This window comes from Bos indicus x Bos taurus, chromosome 15 (genome assembly GCF_003369695.1).
Source record: "Bos indicus x Bos taurus breed Angus x Brahman F1 hybrid chromosome 15, Bos_hybrid_MaternalHap_v2.0, whole genome shotgun sequence".
Lineage (NCBI taxonomy): Eukaryota > Metazoa > Chordata > Mammalia > Artiodactyla > Bovidae > Bos > Bos indicus x Bos taurus.
In genome coordinates this window covers 2,539,859-2,560,624 of record NC_040090.1, presented here as the reverse complement: position 1 = coordinate 2,560,624, position 20,766 = coordinate 2,539,859, and the positions used below count along the sequence as shown (strand labels likewise).

Below are 20,766 nucleotides of genomic sequence, written 5' to 3'. Positions count from 1 at the left end.
AGGCTTCCTCAGTGCTGGTTAAGTGACGGCCCAGCAGGGCACATGCTGCTAGAGACGGGCATATGTGGAAGAGGAGCCTTCTCTATTGTTAATTACAGGTGCCATTTATCACGTGCCTGTGTGCTAAGTCGCTTCATTCGTGTCCTGCGGACCGTGGCCTCCAGGCTCCTCCGTCCATGGGATTCTCCAGGCAAGAATGCTGCAGTGGGTTGCCACGCCCTCCTCCAGGGGATCTTCCCAACCCAGGGACTGAAGCCTTGTCTCCTACATCACCTACGTTGGCAGGCAGGTTCTGTATCATTATCATCACCTGGGAAGCCCCGTTTATCATGTAAACGGAGAACGGTCGTTTACATTATGACCGAATGTAAATGGTTGTATTGGAACCCAGCGTGACCAATAACTTCTCCCTGGGGACCTGGGTCAGCCGTTGAGTGGGGCAGGACCTGCTAGCAGTCTTGTGCTGGAGAAGGGAAACCCACAGAAAGAAAGTCACGATGTCAGTGTCTCTCTATCTCTCTGTACAGATCAATCTACTGCTGGTTTTTACTCGCTAAGTCCTGTCCAGCTCTTGTGACCCCGTGGACTGTAGTCCCCCAGGCTCCTAGACAAGAATCCTGGAGTGAGGAGCCATGCCCTCCTCCAGGGGATCTTCCCCACCCAGGGGCTGAACCCACGTCTCCTGCATTGCAGATGGATTCTTCACCACTGAATCCCCTGGGAAGCCCAGACCTATGTATTTTTGATGTGAAGGGTCCAGGGAAGCAAATGAGGAGGAGTGGCTTGGAGAGGGTAGGAGAAGGACGCGGGGGCACACAGCTGGTTAAGAGTGGTGGTGGGGATGGAGCAGCGGGTGGCGAGAAGGACCCAGGGGTCCGCTGTGCTTCTATACCCTCAGCCTGAGACTGCAGTCAGTGAGCGGGCACAGGCTCATGAGCAAACAGAGGACAATGAGCGAGGAGGGAGGAGACTGTTCAGGGAAAGGTGAAGTGGCTTTCAGGTGAGGAAGCGGGTCAGGTGAGTCTGGTCCGCACCCAGTGCTGCTGAGTCAATTTTTTTTTCCCACTTGTCACATGCATAATGGTTCCATTTAACGATAATCTTGCTGCCCAGCTGCCTCCAGCAATATCAGCCACTCTCTGTGGGGCCTGGCACCAGAAGTCTGCCGTGACTTCCCTTGATTAGTTAGCAAAAATACCCAGCATCATCACTTGTCATGTTGAATTAAAAAATAATTCCTGGTTCTGTGGTGACCTAAATGGGAAGGAAATCGAAAAAAGAGGGGATATATGCTAAGTGTATATGCGTGAATGTATTCACTTTGCTATGCAGCAGAAACTAATGCAGCTTTGTAAAGCAGCTACGTGGTTCAGTTGCTAAGTTGTGTCTGACTCTTTGTGACCACATGGCTTCCCTGTCCTTCACCATCTCCCGGAGTTTGCTCAGATTCGTGTCCATTGACTCGGGGATGCCATCCAACCATCTCATTCTCTGCCGCCCTCTTCTCCTTTGATTGAAGGCAAAAGGAGAAAAGCAACTATACTATGATAAAATTTTTTTTAAGAGTAAAAAAAAAATTCCTTTTTGTATGCTCGTTTCTTCTGCTAAACTCTGAACTTACTGCTGACCACAGCACACACCAGGGGTGACCTCAGCTCATGACCTCTGCACTTGCTGCTCCCGCTGCTAGAATGCAGTTCCACCTGACATGTGTGTGACTCGTACCCAAGACCCCTTCAAATCTTTGCTCACGTATCACCTGATGAGGCCTTCCTTGCTCACCCTATTTAAAATTGCGAACAACCTCCCTAGTATCCTTTTCTGCTGTATTTTCCTGCATAGCACTTATCACCATCTGACATAAAATTTTTTATATTAATATTTTTGGAGTTTGGTTGCTTTACAAGGTTGTGTTAGTTTCTGCTATAAGAGAAGTGACTCAGCCATACATATACAGATTAGCTCCTCTTCTTTGGATTTCTTTCCTGTTCAGGTCACCCTAGAGCAGTGAGTACGGTTCCCTGAGCCATACAGTAGGTTTTCATTAGTTATCACTTTTACACGTGGTCTAGGTTACATCCCTGGGTCGGGAAGATCCCCTGGAGAAGGGAATGACCACCCACTCCAGTATTCTTGCCTGGAGAATTCAGTGGACAGAGGAGCCTGGCAGGCTACAGTCCATGGTGTTACAAAGAGTCGGACACAACTGAGCGACTTTCGCTCACTTACTCGTCAATACTGTAGGTACATGTGACATAATATTGACATATGTTTTTCTTCTTGATTCTCTCACTCCACGTCTGTGTCCGTTCATGAGTGCAGGGTTCTCTGCTGTATCCTCAGTGCCTAGAATGGCCCTGGCATATTGTAAGTACCCAGTAAGTATTTGTGGACTAAACGGCCAGCTGGTGTGTGCACCTCTTCCCATGGGACACACTGATCACGGTTCCTGGCTCCTGGTGCAGGCCCGATGTCTGCGGAAGGAAAAACCTCGAGATTTGTTTCTAAAGGGATTCGATCTAAAGCTGGCTTGATCATTTCCTGTTACCTCCCGGAGCTTCACGACTCCCGATTCCTTTTGTGAAGGGACGGCTGGGGCTGGACGTTTGTTCTTGTTGGCTCCCCCTCAACTCTCCTTTGAAACAGAGCAGCTGCTTATTAACGTCTTGTGTTTTTCCAGCGGACCTTCACTGATCCAGTCGGGCAGAGCCCACGCGAGCCCTGCCCACTGCTGCTTCCTGCGCTTCCCGTGCACGGCTGGCACTTGCTGGACAGTGAATGAGTGTCTGTTGACTGAAGGGGCCAGGTATTGTTAGCAGTGCCAAGTAGAGCTTAAAATATGTTTCTTGACCTCAGGCACCCGAGTGAGTCATGCTTTAGGGAAATCCCCACCCCTCAGTGCTTCAGTACAGACATCTTGAGGGAAATTCCTTCATCTAAGGAGTCAACATTTACAAAATTATGCACCTCCTAGGGTTCCAAGATTGAACATGGGGATTCTTTCTGTTTAGTCACATGGGAAAATTACAAATCACATGCTCAGATTTCTCTATATTTAAGAATCCTTCTCTGAAGTCTCTCAACTTGCAGGAAAAAGGCAGAGATGGTGCGTCACCCAAAAGCCTATTTGGGTTAATCAAATAATATACTAAAATATTCTACTTACTACTATTCATTAGTTCATTAGTCAATAATAAAGATACTAAATTCATTTATCTTAACAGATGAGATCTGATTAAATGCATTAGGTACAGAGTCTAAGATTCTAAAATATTTTTGTTAGCATTTAATCAATTCCTGTGATTTTTATTTTAAGGTACTCTCTTTCTTTTAAAGATTTTAACTGGGTTTCTTATTATGAAGAATACATTTTGCTGTAATAAAATGAAAAGATCCATAAAAATATTAAATAAAAGGGGGCAGTGGCTCCTTCTTTCCCCTCTGCCTCCCAATCTCATCACCCAGAGAGAACTCACTACTTTTGCATGGATGTTTTTATGCTCAATAAGCATTTATGTACTTAAACAAAAATGATATGTTTTATATCATTTTCTGCAACTTGCTAGTTTGCTTTATGTTGTGGAAATTTTGCTGTTGCTGCTGCTAAGTCGCTTCAGTCGTGTCTGACTCTGCAACCCCGTAGACGGCAGCCCACCAGGCTTCTCCGTCCCTGGGATTCTCCAGGCAAGAACATTGGAGTGGGTTGCCGTTTCCTTCTCAGTGGAAATTCTAATAACTTGTAAATTGCAGTATGCTTTCTTCCCATTCAAAAGCTGTATAGGGTTCCTTTGTATGAAGATATTCTTATTTATCTATTTATTCTCCTAATGTCTTCCAATGGGGATGTTGGAACAAACTCCAAGCATGGGTAGTTATGCTCTCTTGCTCATCATTCTGATGATAAATGGGTAGAAACAGAATTGCTGGTGGGTGTGTCCTGTGTCAGTTACACAAACCGGAGCCTCTCTCCCCACAGTTTCTTTCCTTATAGAGTTTTGGTTCAGTGTGGGCCACAAGAGTCATTTTGCATGAGTTTGGTAGAAGGAAGTGAATGAAAGAGAAGTCCCGCTCTTTTAGACTTTAGGGGCGGTACAGAGCACCACGGGGCTGGGAGAGAGAGACTGTCACAGCTCATGGACCTTGTCCCTTGGGCTTCCCCGGTGGCTTAGCGGTAAATCTTCTGCCTGCAATAAAGGAGATGTCAGTTTGATCTCTAGGTAGGGAAGTTCCCCTGGAGGAGGGCATGGCAACTCACTCCGCTATTCTCGTCTGGGAAATCCCAAGGACAGAGGAGCCTGGCGGGCTACAGTCCCTAGGGCTACAAGGAGTGGGACACGACTAAAGTGACTGAGCACAGCACAAGCCGTGTTGCTTACGTGCTGGCTTACCTGGTTGCCACGGAACCACTTCAGCTCCTGCCAGGTCCCGCAAGAGCATCTCCAACCCCTGGGCCAAGTGCAGGCTTTGCAAGCTTCCCTGCTGCCGTCTACCCAACGCTTATAAAACTACACTTTCATATTTTTGTAAATAAAAAATGAGCAATTTTAATTCATATTGAATTGGTTTTTGATGTTGTATGCCAGTTTCCTAAATGCTGTTACTTATTTTCTTTATTCATTAATCTGATACTTTGTTTTAATATCATGTTTCTATATTTACTTGAGTTTGTTTTCAGTATTTACTTTTTTGTTCCACAGGTGTATTTTAACCCTATAATAGTTTTAACTTAATTTCAATTCCTGAAGCTTTGAATTGTCTTTTGATATCAGATAGGGTGAAACATCTTATTCTTCTTCAGAAATTTCCTGGCTTGTATTATGTGTCTAAAGTTCTAGATAAGCTTTAATATCAACTGGTTCTATCAAATGTATCAGTATCTATGTGCATGTATGCATGCTAAGTCACTTCAGTCATGTCCAGATCTTTGCAACCCCACGGACTGCTGCCCACCAGGCTTCTCTGTCCATGGGATTCTCCAGGCAAGAAATACTGGAGTGAATTGCCATGCCCTCCTCCAGGGGATCTTCCCGACCCAGGCATCGAACCCTCGTCTCCCAACGTTTCTTGCATCAGCGGGCAGGTTCTTTACTGCTAGTACCTCCTGCAAAGCCCGTATCAGTATCTACTTCATTAATAACTCATTGGATGAAAACGATAAGCTTTTATTATTGCTCATACTCTAGGGGTAAGCCAGCTGGTGTTTCTGACTTTAGCTGGGGAGGCTTATGAATCTGTAGTGAATCCTGGATAGGGCTGCAGCTTGGCTGTCTCTCACCTCTTTATCTGGGGTTGGCTGGCTAGAGGGAGCCCTTGGGTAGGGCGACTGGGCTCTTGTCCCCATAGTGCCATAAACTCCAACAGGCTAGCCCAAACTCTTCCCAGGACAGTGGCAGACTCTAAGAGCCAACGTCTCTCTCTCTTTTTAAAAAGTTATTTTATCTATTTATTTATTTTCGGCTTTGCTGGGTCTTTGCTGCTGCACAGGATTTTTCTTTAGTTGCAGGGGTGGGGGCTCATCTCTAGTTGAGGGGGGGAGAGCTGCTCATTGTGGTGGCTTTTACTGCGGGGCACAGGCTCCAGGGCATGTGGACTCAGTGGCTGCAACACGGAGGCTTATTTGCTGCGTGACACATGGGATCTTCCCGGACCAGGGATTGAAATCGTGTCTCCTGCATTGGCAGGTGGATTCCTTACCACTGAGCCATTAGAGAGCCCAAGTCAAAGTCTCTTGAAGCTTGGTCTCAGCATCCACAGTGCCACCCCTTCAGCCATGTTCTGTTGGGCAAAGTCATAAAACAGGACAATGTTGAAAGAGGGGAGAAACAGATTCGGTCTCTGGGAGGTTGGAGCTGCAGTCACATTGCTAAAGGTATGCTAACGGGAAACCCTTGACTGGGGTCATTGATACAGTCGTGACACAACCAAGCAACACGAGCAGAAAGCTCACTGGATTGGATTTGCACCAAAATAATAGATTTAATTCTATGAGAAGTGACATTTTCATATTTTTGAGCCTTCTTATCTAACAACGTGGTAATTTCGCCCAGTTTATCCATTTATTCTGTTATGTCTTTCTGTTGTATTCAGTCACTCAGTCATGTTTGACTCTTTGAGGCCCCATGGATAGCAGCCCACCAGGCTCCTCTGTCTGTGGGATTTTCCAGGCAACAATGCTGGAGTGGGTTGCCACTTCCTTCTCCAGGGGATCTTCCTGACCCAGGGATCGAACCTTTCTCTCTGCATCTCCTGCATTGGAAGGCAGATTCTTTACCACTAGCGCCGCCTGGGAAGCCCTACGTCCTATAGATTTTTATGATTTTCTTTATATAGGGTGGTGCATTTTTTTTTTAATTAAGTTGGTTCCTAAGTAGTAACCAGTATTTTGTTTTTGGTATAAATTAAATCGTTCTTCGATTGCATTGTCTAATCCAGTGTTGCCCAGTAGTAATAAGAGCAAAGAATATGAGCCACAATCATAATTGAAAATTTTCTTATAGTCACATTAAAAAGAAATAGATGAAGTTAATTTTTCATAATAGATTTCATTTAACACTGTATATCTAAAATACCATATTTAGCATAATTTATGGACATTAAGATATTTCATGCTCTTTTTGTTATGAGACCTCTTAACTCTGACTAGCCACGTGTTGTTATTGTTGTTTATTCACTAAGTCATGTCCAACTCTTTTCCAACCCCATAGACGGTAGCCTGCCAGGCTCCTCTGTCCATGGGATTTCCCAGGCAAGGATACTGGAGTGGGTTGCCATTTCTTTCTCTAAAGGATCTTCCAGACCCAGGGATCAAACCCACAGCTTCTGCATTGGCGGCAGATTCTTTACCATTGAGCGACCAGAGAAGCCTGACTTAGTCACATATCAAATGCTAAATGCCAGGTGTAGCTAGCTGTGACCCTAATGGACAGTTCAGAATTGGTCAGCTACAGCTATTTATCTTTTATATTTTTCTTCCATGGACATCAGACTAAAATCTTTTATTAGGTCATGATAATTTTTCAGTTGGTTCTCTGGTTTTTTTTTTTTTTTTTTACATTGCAGTATAATAATCTGTCAACTGTAACTTTTTTATTCCACTTAAGTTTTTAACAATTTATTTAATTTAAAAATCTGCCATAGTGGTTATGATTATCAGAAAAATGTTAAATAATTACTGTCAGGGACAACTGTTTTGCTCCATATGGGATGTTAATGGAAATAACTTTAGTATTTCACATTCAGGATGATGTTCACTGCTAATTTCTGGAACGTAATTTTCCTTACCAACATAAAGAAATCTACTTCTAGTCTTAATTTTCAAGCTTGTTATTTTCATTGTCCTTAAACTGTGTTATATTTTACCAAATGCTTTCTGGGCATATGTTATAATAATCATATAATTTTCTCTTTTAATATATAGTAAGATAAATCATATTAATAGACATTCTAATCTTGGAAGGAATTCCAACCTTAGTTTTTTATACCAATGAAAAAGACTCACTTGGCTAATTTTTTCTTTCAAGGCCTTTGCAATTGACTCAATGGGTCTTTGTGGTTTTATTTTGGTGTGTGTACATGTGCATCTGACTCTGCCTTTGATACCAGTGTTATTTCTACTGTGTACTCAGAGTGTTTAAAACCACAGCATTATCAGTTCCTGGCAGGTTCCAAAGAACATTAACATACAAACCATAGTACTCTGATGTCTTTGGTGGTGGCTGGAGCTTAGACTACTTCTCAAGTCTCATAGTGTGTTTACCTTTTTTCTGTTTCTATTGTGTTAGCGTGCGTGTGTGCTCAGTCGCTAAGTCGTGTCTGACTTTGCGACCGCGTGGACTGTAGCCTGCCAAGCTCCTCTGTGCATGGGATTTTCCCGGCAAGAACACTGGAGTGGGTTGCTGACCCAGGGGTTAAACCTCGTCTCCTGTGTCTCCTGCATTGCCAGCGGATTCTTTACCACTGAGCCACCTGGGAAGCCCATGTGTTAGTTTAATAATGTATGTTTTCCTGAGAAATAAAGCATGATGTTTAGATTTTTAAGTTTAAAATTACCTAGGATACTCTCTTGTAACTTTTATTACACAATATTTTAATCATGCCCTAGATCATAGAGAATATCTGATGGATACGCACTCACCCAGCACCTATCAACATTTGACTGTATTTATTTAATATTTTAAAAAAGCAATGATGATACTCCTGAAGCTTTTGTGTGCCCATCTCTGATCTCATTTCCTTTCTCTCCAGAGATAATCACAATCTCACATTTGTCATTAACATTCCCATATCTGCTTTTCTATTTTTACTACATATTTATGTCTCCATTATAGCCCACAGTTTATTTATATTTATTTTAAAGCTTCACATCTAGGATGTCCTAATGTTCATAACATTCACACCTGTGGCAATTTTTCATATAGTGGTTCTAAGATTTATCTGTACTCATATACATAACTCCTGGTCATATTTAATTTTTCGTTGATCAGATACAAATGAACTATTCTTTCTCATAATTTAAAATTACCTCCAAGAAAATTTCCCCCTCATTTTTCAGTCCCAATGGCATTTATTTGTCTTGTTTTCTATCTCTTTTTTACCCAAAGGACTGGTAATGTGTTTTCTATTATATTGGTCATTTTAAAGAGCCAGTTCTGGTTTTATTTATCAGATCCATTAAAAAATTTCTTATGCGTCGTTACTTTCTACTTTTGCTGTATTTTTCTTGAGTTTCTTTCTAGATGCTCTTGGTTGCGTGCCTGTGTGTGTACGTGTTGGTATTTGCTTGCAAAGTGTTCATTTATTTTAGGTGTCCACATGGTCTAATACGTGCATTTACAAATATGGTTTTTCTCCTTTACCACTGTTGCTACCATTCACAGATCCTGATATACCCTCAGTGTCAGTGATTTCTAAATAGTTTGAAATTTGAGGATGAGCTTCACTTTATCTCGAGTATAAACACACAGGCTATTTCAATATGCCAGAATGGCTGATATCCTTTTTGACAAGACTTTTGTTAATTTCTATGGTCCTTACATTGTTGTCAGAGAATGTGTCTTATATAATTAGTTCATATCTGAATGATAGTTTGGTTGGAAACTGAATTCTAGATTCAAAATAATTTGATCTTGGTAGACATTTTTCTTTCCTTTGACTTTTGGTATTCTTTAGAGTAAATGCAAAATCTGATGGCAGTCTACTTCTTGGTCACATATAGATCACTTGTATTTTTCTTTTATTATCTTCCGTTAATGTGTGATGTATTCATTCTACCCCTGTGTTTAGAAGCTTGTCTAGTTTTCAGTGTTGTTGGCAAGATCTTGGCGAGATGTTTGGATCTGAAAGCTTAAGATACTTTTTCAAGCCCAAAGAAATGTCCTTCTGTTGTTTAGAAGATTTTATCATTCTCTTGTTTATTCGTCTTGAGCTTTTATTAAAACGGGTATTTATTTCTTGTGTCTCTTAACTTTGGTTCATGATTCTCGTCCCTGCTGCTGGCATTTCTAATAATTTTATAATTTACAGTCTCAACACCAGTGTGAAACAAAAATAACTTCTTAATATTTCATTACAACTGAACTCAATATTTTTTCCACTGAAGGCAAAAAAAAAAAAAAGAATTCTTTCCAATCTAAGGTAACTAAGTCACTTTCAGTTGTAAACATGGCCCATTCAGGATTTAAACAACTCACGTCAGTTCAAAGTTCTCTCTCCTTTTTATTCCCTTCTTCCCCCTGGCGGGGGTCCAAGCTCCAAGGACGTTTCTGTATCGTCCTGGCATAGCAGGTAGGACATTTAGTGCGATGGATTATGAAGTCTAGGACACTCAGTACAGTGAGCTCCTCTGTTCTCACTCGCTCTGTGTGGAGGCAGCTGGTGCGTCCTGGTTCCTATTGTCACGTGCTTGTAACCGCTGCTGCCCGTCGCCAGGCCTTGGCTTCTCTGTTAAGAAGTGTATACTCTGGGTTCTATTTGTGTAGCTCTGAGGCGCCTTCAGCTCTCTAATATTTGTTTCATAATTGACCAGCAGCCTATCAGTGTTTTCTACTGGGGTGTCAGCATTCTGTGAGGTCACTCTTGGCCCTCTGTCGTCACCATCCTCTGCTGCCATGTTGGATGCAGAAAATCCCTGGAAGTCTTGACGTGACCCTAGGAAGTGAGCACAGGTATCTTCTCTTTCAGATTCTTCTACAAAATGAGGCAGGGTCTTTTTAGCACCTATACTGACCTTCTCTGGGACTCATCTGGGGTTGGAGAGTACTGGGGTACTGGGGCACTGGGTCCTTCTTAAGATCCAGACAGCATCTATAATCTAATCTGGTAGATGCAGTTTATCCTCCCTTGCCTACTGATCGTGTGTCTTTGTTTTTTGCTGGTCTCAGCCTATTGATGGTAACGCTATCCCTAGCAATGCCTAGGGGCCCAGTGACCTTCTGACATCTCCTCTTTGCAAACTAATGTAACTAGACTAACTCGTGTGGTTCTTATTATTATGGTAAGATACCCTCTAGCAATAACCATTAGGGAACTTTGAAGGCAGAAAGAGTTTATTACTTACAAGCCCGCGAGTGTATAAGGCACGCCAGGGGGCATACAAGGAAGCCTCTGGTAGAGACACACGGAGAGCGCTTGGCCACAGGCCTGGGAATCTGCTTTGATTGAGGTTGAGGGTGGGGGTCTAGGGTTTCCCTGGATTGCTCTTTACTAGTGAATTAGAAACATAAGAGTGGGAATTTAAAGCAAGGGAAGAGAGAAAGAAAGAAAGAAAAGAGTACCCAAATGGCCACATGTTGGGGGCCAGAGTGAGGTACTCCACCCGTGACAAAGGTCATGAGGAAGGAGGCTCGACATACACAAAGGCAGGATTGAGCCTCAGGAGTCCCCCTGGAACTCCTGGAGCATCTACCCCCATAACCAGAGCCTGCCTACTTTACTACTTTGGGCTCTCACCTACACCTCTGACTTTACGGGGGGCTGTCCCCCACCACCTTTTTTGGAGAAGGAGTTAACTTAGAGCTCCAGTTAATAATAATTCCTGGGCGTGGTAAGAGTGTTTTAACCTACAAACTCCCCTGAAGGTTCTCTAGCCTGCCTGACAGGCTTGTCCGGCCACATGTGATCACTCACAGCCTCCCAACCGTGAGAGGCACGAGATGCTTTAAACCTTCTAAAAACAGGTTCCTTAGAAAAGTTAGAAAACTATTAGTATAAGTATAGTGGGCTGATTAGAAATTGTATTGGAGAAGGGTTTTTCATTTGTTGAGCCAATGTTTGTTGCTAAGTCTCCATATCCCCTGCCCTTACACACATTAATGAATATATAGAAGAAATAAGTATTAACCTTTGATATTAATCACGTTAGACCTTAGGCTAAGTAAATTCTTTCCTTAGCTAAAACCCACTACACCCTCACCCTATAGGAATGTAACTTTATTTGGGTGGCGTCTGTTTTAAGAATAATCACCCCTGGAGATATAACTGTCCTGGTTGACTGACCACTGTCACAAGGAGAGGGTCATAAATTGTCAGCAGGCCCCCTGGCCAAAAGATGATGTAACACCCCTAAGACTTCTGTATACATTTGTATGAAGCACCTGACTTTGATAAAAGTCAGGACTGCTGACCCCGCGTGACTTTTGCATAACATCTCAGTGTATAAAAGTAGACCATGGAAAATAAAGAATTGGGATCAGTTTCTCAAAATACTGGTCTCCCCATGTCTCTCTCTCTCTCACTCTGGCTGAGTCTCCATCTGGAGCGTGGAACCCACCATGCTTACTAATTATGCCTGGGCTTCTAAGATCCGACCAGGGAGGCCTCAGTGTCTCCTCTCGTTTGGGAGAATGGAAGGACGCCTGTGGCCTACGTAAGTGGTGCAAACTTCTTGTCTTGAAGTTTTATTGGTCTCCTGTGTAAACCAAGCTACTCAGCCTCTTTTCTCCACTGTATTTTCCTACTGAGCTATCCTCATCCTATTACTCTTTATATCTTTGATAAAATATTTAAATAAATAGGTCGCCGGCGCCGTCCCCGCTTCGAATACCCTGGATCAGCCGGGGCTGGACCCCGGCAGTCACATAACCCAATGTCTCTAAAACAAAGGAACCTCATGGGGTAGGGAGCAAAGCAGAGACTCGAGATGGCCTTCCTAGATGCGTTGAAGCAGAGGCATCTTTGAAGTGGGTGCCTCAGCAACCAAAGCTTAAAGTCAGACACTTGCATTACAAAAAGGAAAGGCAACTGTCAGGGCTTACATTGCAATCTCTTTTTCCTTTTAGGTAAGAAAATGACTCTTTATTCATAGTGTGAATTTTAGCCTCTCCATGTAAACTCTTTGCTTCCTATCTTCCAGAATTGCTGTTTATAGTAAAAGATCCATGTTGGGGAATTCCAAGGAAAACTCTTTGTTTTTAACACAGCCTTTCTTGCAATTAAAAGCTTAACACCAACACTATTTTTCTTTAGGGCATTAGACAAATCTATTTAGACATTTAATTGGTTTCTTTAGTTCAGGATGTATCAGGCCCACTCCTGAAGGGAAAAATTTTGACAAATAATCACTGCTTTCTGAATCATGGGGATAAAACAGGGCTATAAGGAACACAAGGTATTGAATTGTGGTGCTGATCTGAAACATAGACTGCCAGCTATTTCTCCAGCAAAGGTGGATTTATTTGGGACTAGCAGAGAATTGCAATTCAGGGTCTCCAACCACGGTGAGTGTGTGCAAATTCCCACATGACAAGGAGGATATTTTTATAGAGGGGAAGAGGGAGTTGGGAAGGTTACAGTAAGCAGAGTCCATGACTTTTCATTGGCTGAATCCTTGCCAGGGAAGAAAGTGAAAGTCACTCAGTCATGTCCGACTCTTTGCAACCCCATGGACTATACAGTCCATGTAATTTTGCAGGCCAGAATACTGGAGAGGGTAGCCATTCCCTTCTCCAGGGGATCTTCCCAATTCAGAGATCGAACCCAAGTCTTCCACACTGCAAGTGCTTCTTTACCAGCTGAACCACCAGGGAAGCCCAAGAATATTGGAGTGGGTAGCCTATCTCTTCTCCAGCAGATCTTCCTGACCCAGGAATGGAACTGGGGTCTCTGGCACTGCAGGTGGATTCTTTACCAGCTGAGCTGCCAGGAACACCCTGCCAGGGAAAAGAGGAGCTTTAATTCTTCCTGTTGGGCTCTGCTATTGTTGCAGGATGTGAGAGCTCCCCCTTCTTGTCTCTCAACTTTATTTAAGTTTCTGTTCATTATTATTATTATTATTTTTTGCCATTCCCGCTTTTGATCAAGGTCTTCTCTGAAAAAATTACTCATCAAGAATCAGGTTTTCTAGTTTCATAGGCTTTTCCCTCCCAATTCCAGGAAAGATCTTTTCTGGGTGTAGTGTCTCATGTTGGGGGGAAAATGCACAGATGGGAAATCGATTCAAGTCAATAGGGAGGGGTTCAGTTCAGTTCAGTTCAGTCACTCAGTCGTGTCCAACTCTTTGCGACCCCACGGACTGCAGCACGCCAGGCTTCCCTGTCCATCACCACATCCTGGAGTTTGCTCAAACTCATGTCCAGCGAGTGGGTGATGCCATCCAACCATCTCATCCTCTGTGAGGGGTAGGAAGGAGAACTCTAGGGTACTTTTTACCTTTTAAGTTTATATGTTATCAAGATTATAGACATGAGAGATCATCTGACATGTTATTTCATCCTCAAAAGTTTGGGAAGGAACTTCCTGCAGGCCTGGTCTGGATATCATGGGAAAGCTGTCTCATCAGACGTCTGCTTCAATTCCAGAAAATCTTTACTTTTAGATCACCAGATGATATGTGGGTCCAGTCAGTGTCTGGTACTTTCTGGAGGGATGTCACATGAATCTATGAATCTATTCCTTGGCATTTGGCGACACAAAAATTGGTTAGCACCATCTAATGCTACTGATCTTTCCAATCAGGTTGAAGAGAATTCTCCTGCAGTCGTCTTTTCCGGTAGACAAAATCTCTAGGTTGCAAGGTGTGATGCTTAAAGGTCCTTTTCTCCCAAGGTCACCCTGTAAAACATTGCTCTACCAAAACATGGCAATCTTCAATAGAAGCAACTAGGGCTTTGCAGTGTTAGAGTGTCTCTCCTTCTATTAGTTTTGGGTCAAAAGAATTAGGAGCCCAGTACATTGGGCATCCTGTGACTGTCTCCAAGGTGGGAGTTAATGGGTTACTAAAGAGGGAGCCCAGTACATTGGGCATCCTGTGACTGTCTCCAAGGTGGGAGTTTATGGGTTACTAAAGAGGTTATATTAGATTTCTAAAGATATATGGAGATATATATATATTTCTAAAGAGATATAAGATTTACAAGGACTAACCCAATGCTTTTGGCCAGGAATTTTGAGGACCTCTACGAACTTTGCCGACTGAGTCTTAATCACGCCGTTGGGGTGTTCAGCTAAACCAGAGAATTGAGAGTGGTGACATGAAATGTTGTAAAACTGGCCAAACAGCACGGACTGGCTTGGGCACCTGGCACTGCAGTGGGTTCCTTGATCACTATCAAGTTCAAGGGGAGTTCACCAGGTAGAGATGGTCTCTTCCAAAAGAACTTTAGCCATCAAGGAAGTATAGTAGCTTGTCTGCAATAGAAGGCTTCTGTCCAGTGTGAAAACATACAGGCCACGTCTAAAACATATTTATATCTTTTATTCAGAGGAAGTCGTGTGAAGTCCACTTGCCAGACCCTAAATGGTCTGTTAGGCAGGTGAAACTCCAGGAGCAGTGTGATCAGGCTCCTGGGCTGTACTTTGGACAGGTGGGGCAAGTAAGGTAGGCACTTGGGGCTTATTAACACTTCCCACCAGTATCGACTCATGAAGACTATCGTTTGTCTGTTGACCATTTGTTTAATGTATGTGCAGTGTTGAGGACTGGGGACTTTATAGAGTGTCCTGTAGGACTTTGATGCCATCTGATCTAATCAACAGCTTTCTCTTTTCATCAAACCCACAATTGTTCAATTTCCAATTTTGCTTTTACCTTTTTGAGGCCAGTTATTGAGCCAGTTTTTCTAAATTATCATTTAGGAGACTATCCGTTTGCTCCATGATGGAGCTTTGGCTACTGTAGGTCTCTTTAAGGGAAATAGCAGCAGGCGCAGAAATAGCCGCAAGGTGATTTCCCCTCATTTCCGGAAAGTTGGGTTTAGAATGCCCCAGATCTTACTAGAAGTATTAAGTAAAGTAATACTTTTACTTAATGCAGATCAAAGTATTACATTCAGTAATTCTTGAACATAGGGGCCAATTTTAATTTCATTTCCTCTGGAAGTAAGGAAGCCATATTGCTTCTAAAACATTCCAGAACCATGAGCTACTCTAAAAATATATTTCCTGTCAATATAAATATTGGCTGTTTGTCCTTGGCTAACGCACAGGTCTGCGTAAGAGCACATAGTTGAGCACATAGTTTAGTCTGTTGGACCCAAGTAGCCATAGATGAAGACGCTGCTCAACAACATCGAAAAGAGTTCTAATAGCATCTCCAGCACAGTACTTGCTACTGTCACCTTTTCAGTAAGAACCGTTAGTGAACCAGGAGAAGGCAGAGTCCTGATTACCCAGTGGAATATCCTGTAGTTCACCATCAGGCGTCAGGAGGCGGTCTGTCAGCACTGAGCAATCATAGCTAGTCCGTGCTGGAGAGGAGAAGAGCAGCCAGGTTAAGGGCATTAAAATGTCAAAGAATTACGTGAGGTGCAGTTAACGGAAGGACTTCATAGGCAGTGAGACGGTTGGCTGGAAAATGTAGACGTGATGAAAATTCAGGAGAGATCCTTCTGCATGAGGAGCAAAAACGATACAGGAGAGCCCACAATAGTTTTCTCACTGGCCTTACCTGGAAGGGCCGTGGCCTCAGTGGCCCTCAGGCAAGGCTCACACCCTTGCGCCCCTGGGCCCAGCTGCTGACAGTTCTGCACTATGGGTCAATGGTGTCTCTGTTTTTCTGGATGAGCACCCCAAGGGCGCTTCCTCCCTTTTCATATTAAAAAAAGGGGGGGAAAGGGAATCTGATCATTGGGATGCTCAAGGGCAGGTGGGTTCATCACACTTTGCTTTAAGGCCTTGAAGGTGATATCATTCAGTTCTTCCCACAACATTGAGTCAAGGTTGTTTTTATTGAATAAAACACCTGGAGGAGAGGTTTGGCCTTGAAAGAGAAGTTGGAATCCAGTTTTGGCAATAACGGATCAGCTGAGAAAGCCTCGTTAGTGCTTAGTTTTGGGTTTTGGGAAACTTGTGGTCCATGAAGTCTATTCGGCTCTAGGTGTAGTTCTTGTTCTGGTATCAGACGCCCTAAACATGGAAGTTGGATTGGGCAAACTGCAATTTTTCGTTTCTCCCCGCCCCCGCCCAGTTTACTTAATGTTTTTTAAAATTTTTTGATTAAAAAATATTGAGGGATAACTTACATACTGTACATTCATTCACTGTAAATGTACACTTTGATAATTTCTAGTAAATTTGCAGAATTGTATAACCATCAGCACACACCAGTTTGAGAACATTTCCATCCTTCCAAAATGTTTCTTCATGTCCATTTGCAGCCAGTCTCTACTCCCATTGTTAACCTCAGACAACCATGAATCTGCATTCTGTCACCACAAAATTACCTTTTCCAGATATTTTGTCTTTTAAAATTTCAATTGCCACCACATCTATTTATCCAGTCACAGCTGTTGGACACAACAGGAACAGACTGGGAATAACCCAAGTGTCCAACACCTGTGACTGGATAAATAAAATGTGGTTGCAATTAAAATTTTAAAAGATAAAATATCTGGAAAACGCAATTTTTCTTTGGTGACCTTCTGTCCCTTTAAAATAAGGGGCATGCTGTCTTCCTGTGAGGAGGCTATCATGGTCTGTGTGCAGCTTGGGAAAGAATTTCCAAACATGAGGCAGAATGAGAAAAGCATGAAGTTTATCAGAGTGGGGAAAGCTGTTAGAACTGCGGGCAGGCTCAAGGGAGAGCCAACCCTTTCACAGGCTGCATTAGTGAGCTCAGTGGTATCCGACCCTTTTGTGACCCTGTGGACAGTAGTCCATCAGGTTCCTCTGTCTGTGGGATTTTCTAGGCGGGAGTACTGGAGTGGGTTCCCGTTTCCTTCTGCAAGGAATCTTCCTGACCCAGGAGTCAAATCCATGTCTCCTGTGTCTCTGGCACTGCAGGTGGGTTCTTTACTGGCTAAGCGGATGGGGAGGCCCAGGCCAGCAGCTGATTTTTACAGCCTGCAGATGGAGAAAATTCCTACTGGAAGGGTGGCATAGGTGATGGTTAGGTGCTATAGGGCGGATAATAGGGTGGGTGGTTACCTAATATTGGAGAAGGCAACGGCACCCCACTCCGTACTCTTGCCTGGAAAATCCCACGGACAGAGGAGCCTGGTAGGCTGCAGTCCATGGGGTCGCTGGGAGTCGGACACGACTGAGAGACTTCACTTTCACTTTCACTTTCATGCATTGGAGAAGGAAATGGCAACCCACTCCAGTGTTCTTGCCTGGAGAATCCCAGGGATGGGGGAGCCTGGTGGGCTGCCGTCTATGGGGTCGCACAGAGTCGGACACGACTGAAGCAACTTAGCAGCAGCATTTACCTAATATGGGGTCAGGGAATGGTCAGATTTAGATCCAGAGGCTCATGGCAACAGTGGCTATGGGGCTCAGTCCAGTTCCAGATATTTTTTTCCTGTGACCTTGGTATAGAGCTCCACACCTGTGACTTTGGTATAGGGCTCCACAGAGGCCTGACAAGGAGAGCAGAAAAGCAATTCATCCACATACTGCAACAAAGTAGAACCTCTAGGGAACTTTATATTATCCAGATCAGCCTTCAGGATTAGAACAAATAAGAAGGACTCTCAGTACAACCCTGAGGCATGACTGTCCAGGTGAACTGTTTCTCTCCTTAACTGAATGGAAAAAGATATTTTCTAGCTTCATGAACTGGAATACTAAAGAAGGCATTGCAGAAATCAATTATAGTAAAAAATTATTTTCAGTGGGAATGAATGTTAATAATGTATGTAGATAAGAAAAGCAGGGTGTCCAGGGATAATAGTGTTGTTTGTTGCTTGAAGGTCCTGGACAAGACTCCAGACTCAGTCCTCAGGCTTTCTCACCTAAAATGGGAATGTTACAAACTAGTACAAGGGCTGAGAGAGGCCTTGGCACATGGAATCTTCTGTTACGGGATTTACGCCTTGAAAGGCCTCTTGTCGCTGTTGTTCAGCTGCTGAGACACGTCCAACTCTTTGTGACCCCTTGGGCTGCAGCACACCAGGCTCCTCTGTCCTCCGCTATCTCCTGGACTTTGCTCAAATTCATGTCCATTGAGTTGGTGATGCTAACTATCTCATCCTCTTTAACTGATTAAGTCTGGAGATATTGAGGGGTCTATTTGAATTCTGATGGGAGATGTCCTGTGAATTTTGCCAACAGCAGTTGGAAATTTTGCCCATAAGAAAAGTGGTCACTGACTTAACAGGAATAAATGCTCAGTGTTTAGAGCAAAGGAAGTGCTAATATTGTCAGAAACAGAAAAAATGAGATGTCAAAGTATCATTTAATTCATCTGGTTGGTTACTTTGATGATAACTGTCAAATTCTAGATTTATTTCCTCACTTCGGGAGAAAGAAATCCTGGCATGATACTTCTCTAAAACGTCTTGGGCTAATAAGTGGATAGAGGTAGTGGAACTAAGGGGAGAATGGTAGGTATCTCTCCAAGGGCTTAAACAAAAAAGGGAAAAACTAGAGGTTCATTAGAGATCCCCACTGTCTGAGGCAGGGACTGCTTTACAATAGCAGGCTGGAGCACCAAGAGTGTGGTCCTGGCGTCATTTAGGATTGGAAGAGGTTCGTCCCCAACCTGGAGAAGTGTTATCCAAGGCAAACGTGAAGAATTTTGGAATTTTGTCATTGAGAACTGGGAGAACATTGGAAAGGCTGGCTGCTTAGGGGGCTGAAGGTGCCTAAACACTTAAATTTGTGACATCCCCCCACCCCGTCCTGATTTGGCAATAGCAGAAACTAGTTTTGGTTTCATTTAGGAGCCTTCATACACTGGAGTCGAAGATTAAGAATGTTAACAGTGTTCTCTTGAGATGACTCATCTGGAGTGCAAGCGGGCTCCTCTGCCAGACTAAGTAAGTCCGGAGTGGACCAGTTTCTTGGTCCATCCTGGTCCTTTTTACTGGAAGAGAAAGATCTTGGTTCAGCCCATTTATAAACACCGAGTTAAAAGCTGCTTGGGTGGAATTAACATCTGAAGGGAGATCAGAATTTTTAAGTCAACTGTAATAACCATGAATAAATTCATCAGAGCTTTTGTGCGTGCAAGCCTGAATTTTGTTCCAATTAACAGCATTTGGAAAATCCCAGAAACTGCTTGGTGAAGTCCCCTAGCAATTGCCTACACCTGTTCATATAATAGAGCTTCTCTGGTGGCTCAGATGATAAAGAATCTGCCTGCAGTGCAGGAGACCCAGGTTTGATCCCTGGGTATAAAAAGTTAGTACTGGTCTCCCGGCTGTAATTCTAGAAACTTTTCAGGACTTTCCCTATTAGCAGGTTTCATCCAGTGTTGAGCCTGGCCTTCCCGACAAGCCTATGAACTAGCTGATATGAGTCAGAGAAAGGAGGTTGATGAGTTTGAATGGCAGTATTAAATTCCAGGAGAGAGGAGGCTTCCTTCTTCCTGCTGGCCTCTGCTCTCAGCACAGGGCATAAGAGCGCCCCCTGCTGGTCTCCCAGCTCTAACTGAGGTTTCTGTTCGTTTTTACAGTGGGAATGGCCGGTGGTGGTGAAAATTCAGTGCTTAAAATCCCAAAGTATTTCTCGACTGAAATTAGGGCCTCATCTTTGGAAATACTAGTTATATTGTCAGACGTGTTTGTGATTATTTTGTGGCCAATGTTGGCCCCTGCTTTATGCCCCCATCAGGACTCCCAAGAGGTCTGGCAGAAGTTGGTGACAGCACATTTGAGAGGGCTTGACAGGTACAATTCTGTCTAAGCACTTCACCTTCTTTCTCTCCCTCCATGGCCCTTATAAAGTGATTTTATTTTCGGTGACTTCCCATTGTTATTGGCAGAGTCCTGAGAGATGGCTTCCCCTAGCAGCTGCTGCTGCGTATATAATTTCTCTCTGTATAATCTGTTACCTATATGAATCGCTCTCTGTATGATTCTGACCAGACTAACTGTGACGCTGTTTACTGACCTGTTCATCAGCAAGCCCGCCAACACGTCTGCACATCAGGTCGCCGGGCCAAGACCTGCTCTGCCTTTACCTCCCGTGTAACTAAATAGGGTTGGTTTTTGTGACTTGAGCTTTAATCTGTGTATACAATGATATCTGGAAGGGGAAAGGGCTGTGACCATGTTCTACGCAACCACGAGCCCCAGGCTGCATTTTCTGATTCTACAGCCTGAGGAACAAGGAAGTGAAGGAGGCCCCGAGGAAAGCTCTTCATAAAGCCAAGTTGTACTAATTATCTCCACAGCTCTGCAAAATGCTCATCAAAACCCGCCTCTGTTGTACTAACCATCTGGGCTCCGGTTATCACTTGCCAGCGGTTGCCCCACATGAGACATGGAATCAGCCCCCCAGAGGTAGGGTGTCTTCCGGTAAGGAGTTCCCCACGAAGCCTGCCTCCAGGGAAAGCAATGCAAGACAGAGGCAGAATACCAACAAAGAAATTCCCTATTTTAATGGGGGAGA

At 43.6% G+C, this 20,766-nt stretch overlaps 1 protein-coding gene across 3 annotated transcripts in view; it reads left to right on the top strand.

Annotated features, from left to right (window-relative positions):
• The first annotated feature begins 9,933 nt into the window (after window positions 1–9,933).
• The window catches only part of LOC113905246 (olfactory receptor 9Q2-like), a 29,381-nt gene continuing 18,548 nt past the window's right edge, over window positions 9,934–20,766 (top strand). For 2 of the 3 annotated variants that reach the window (XR_003514620.1, XR_003514619.1), the window contains exons 1-3: window positions 9,934–10,163; window positions 19,095–19,190; window positions 20,549–20,657. The gene's annotated coding sequence lies outside the window, so the exon portion shown is untranslated. The remainder of the gene's footprint in view (window positions 10,164–19,094; window positions 19,191–20,548; window positions 20,658–20,766) is intronic. The other variant, XM_027562254.1, reaches the window with a different exon arrangement.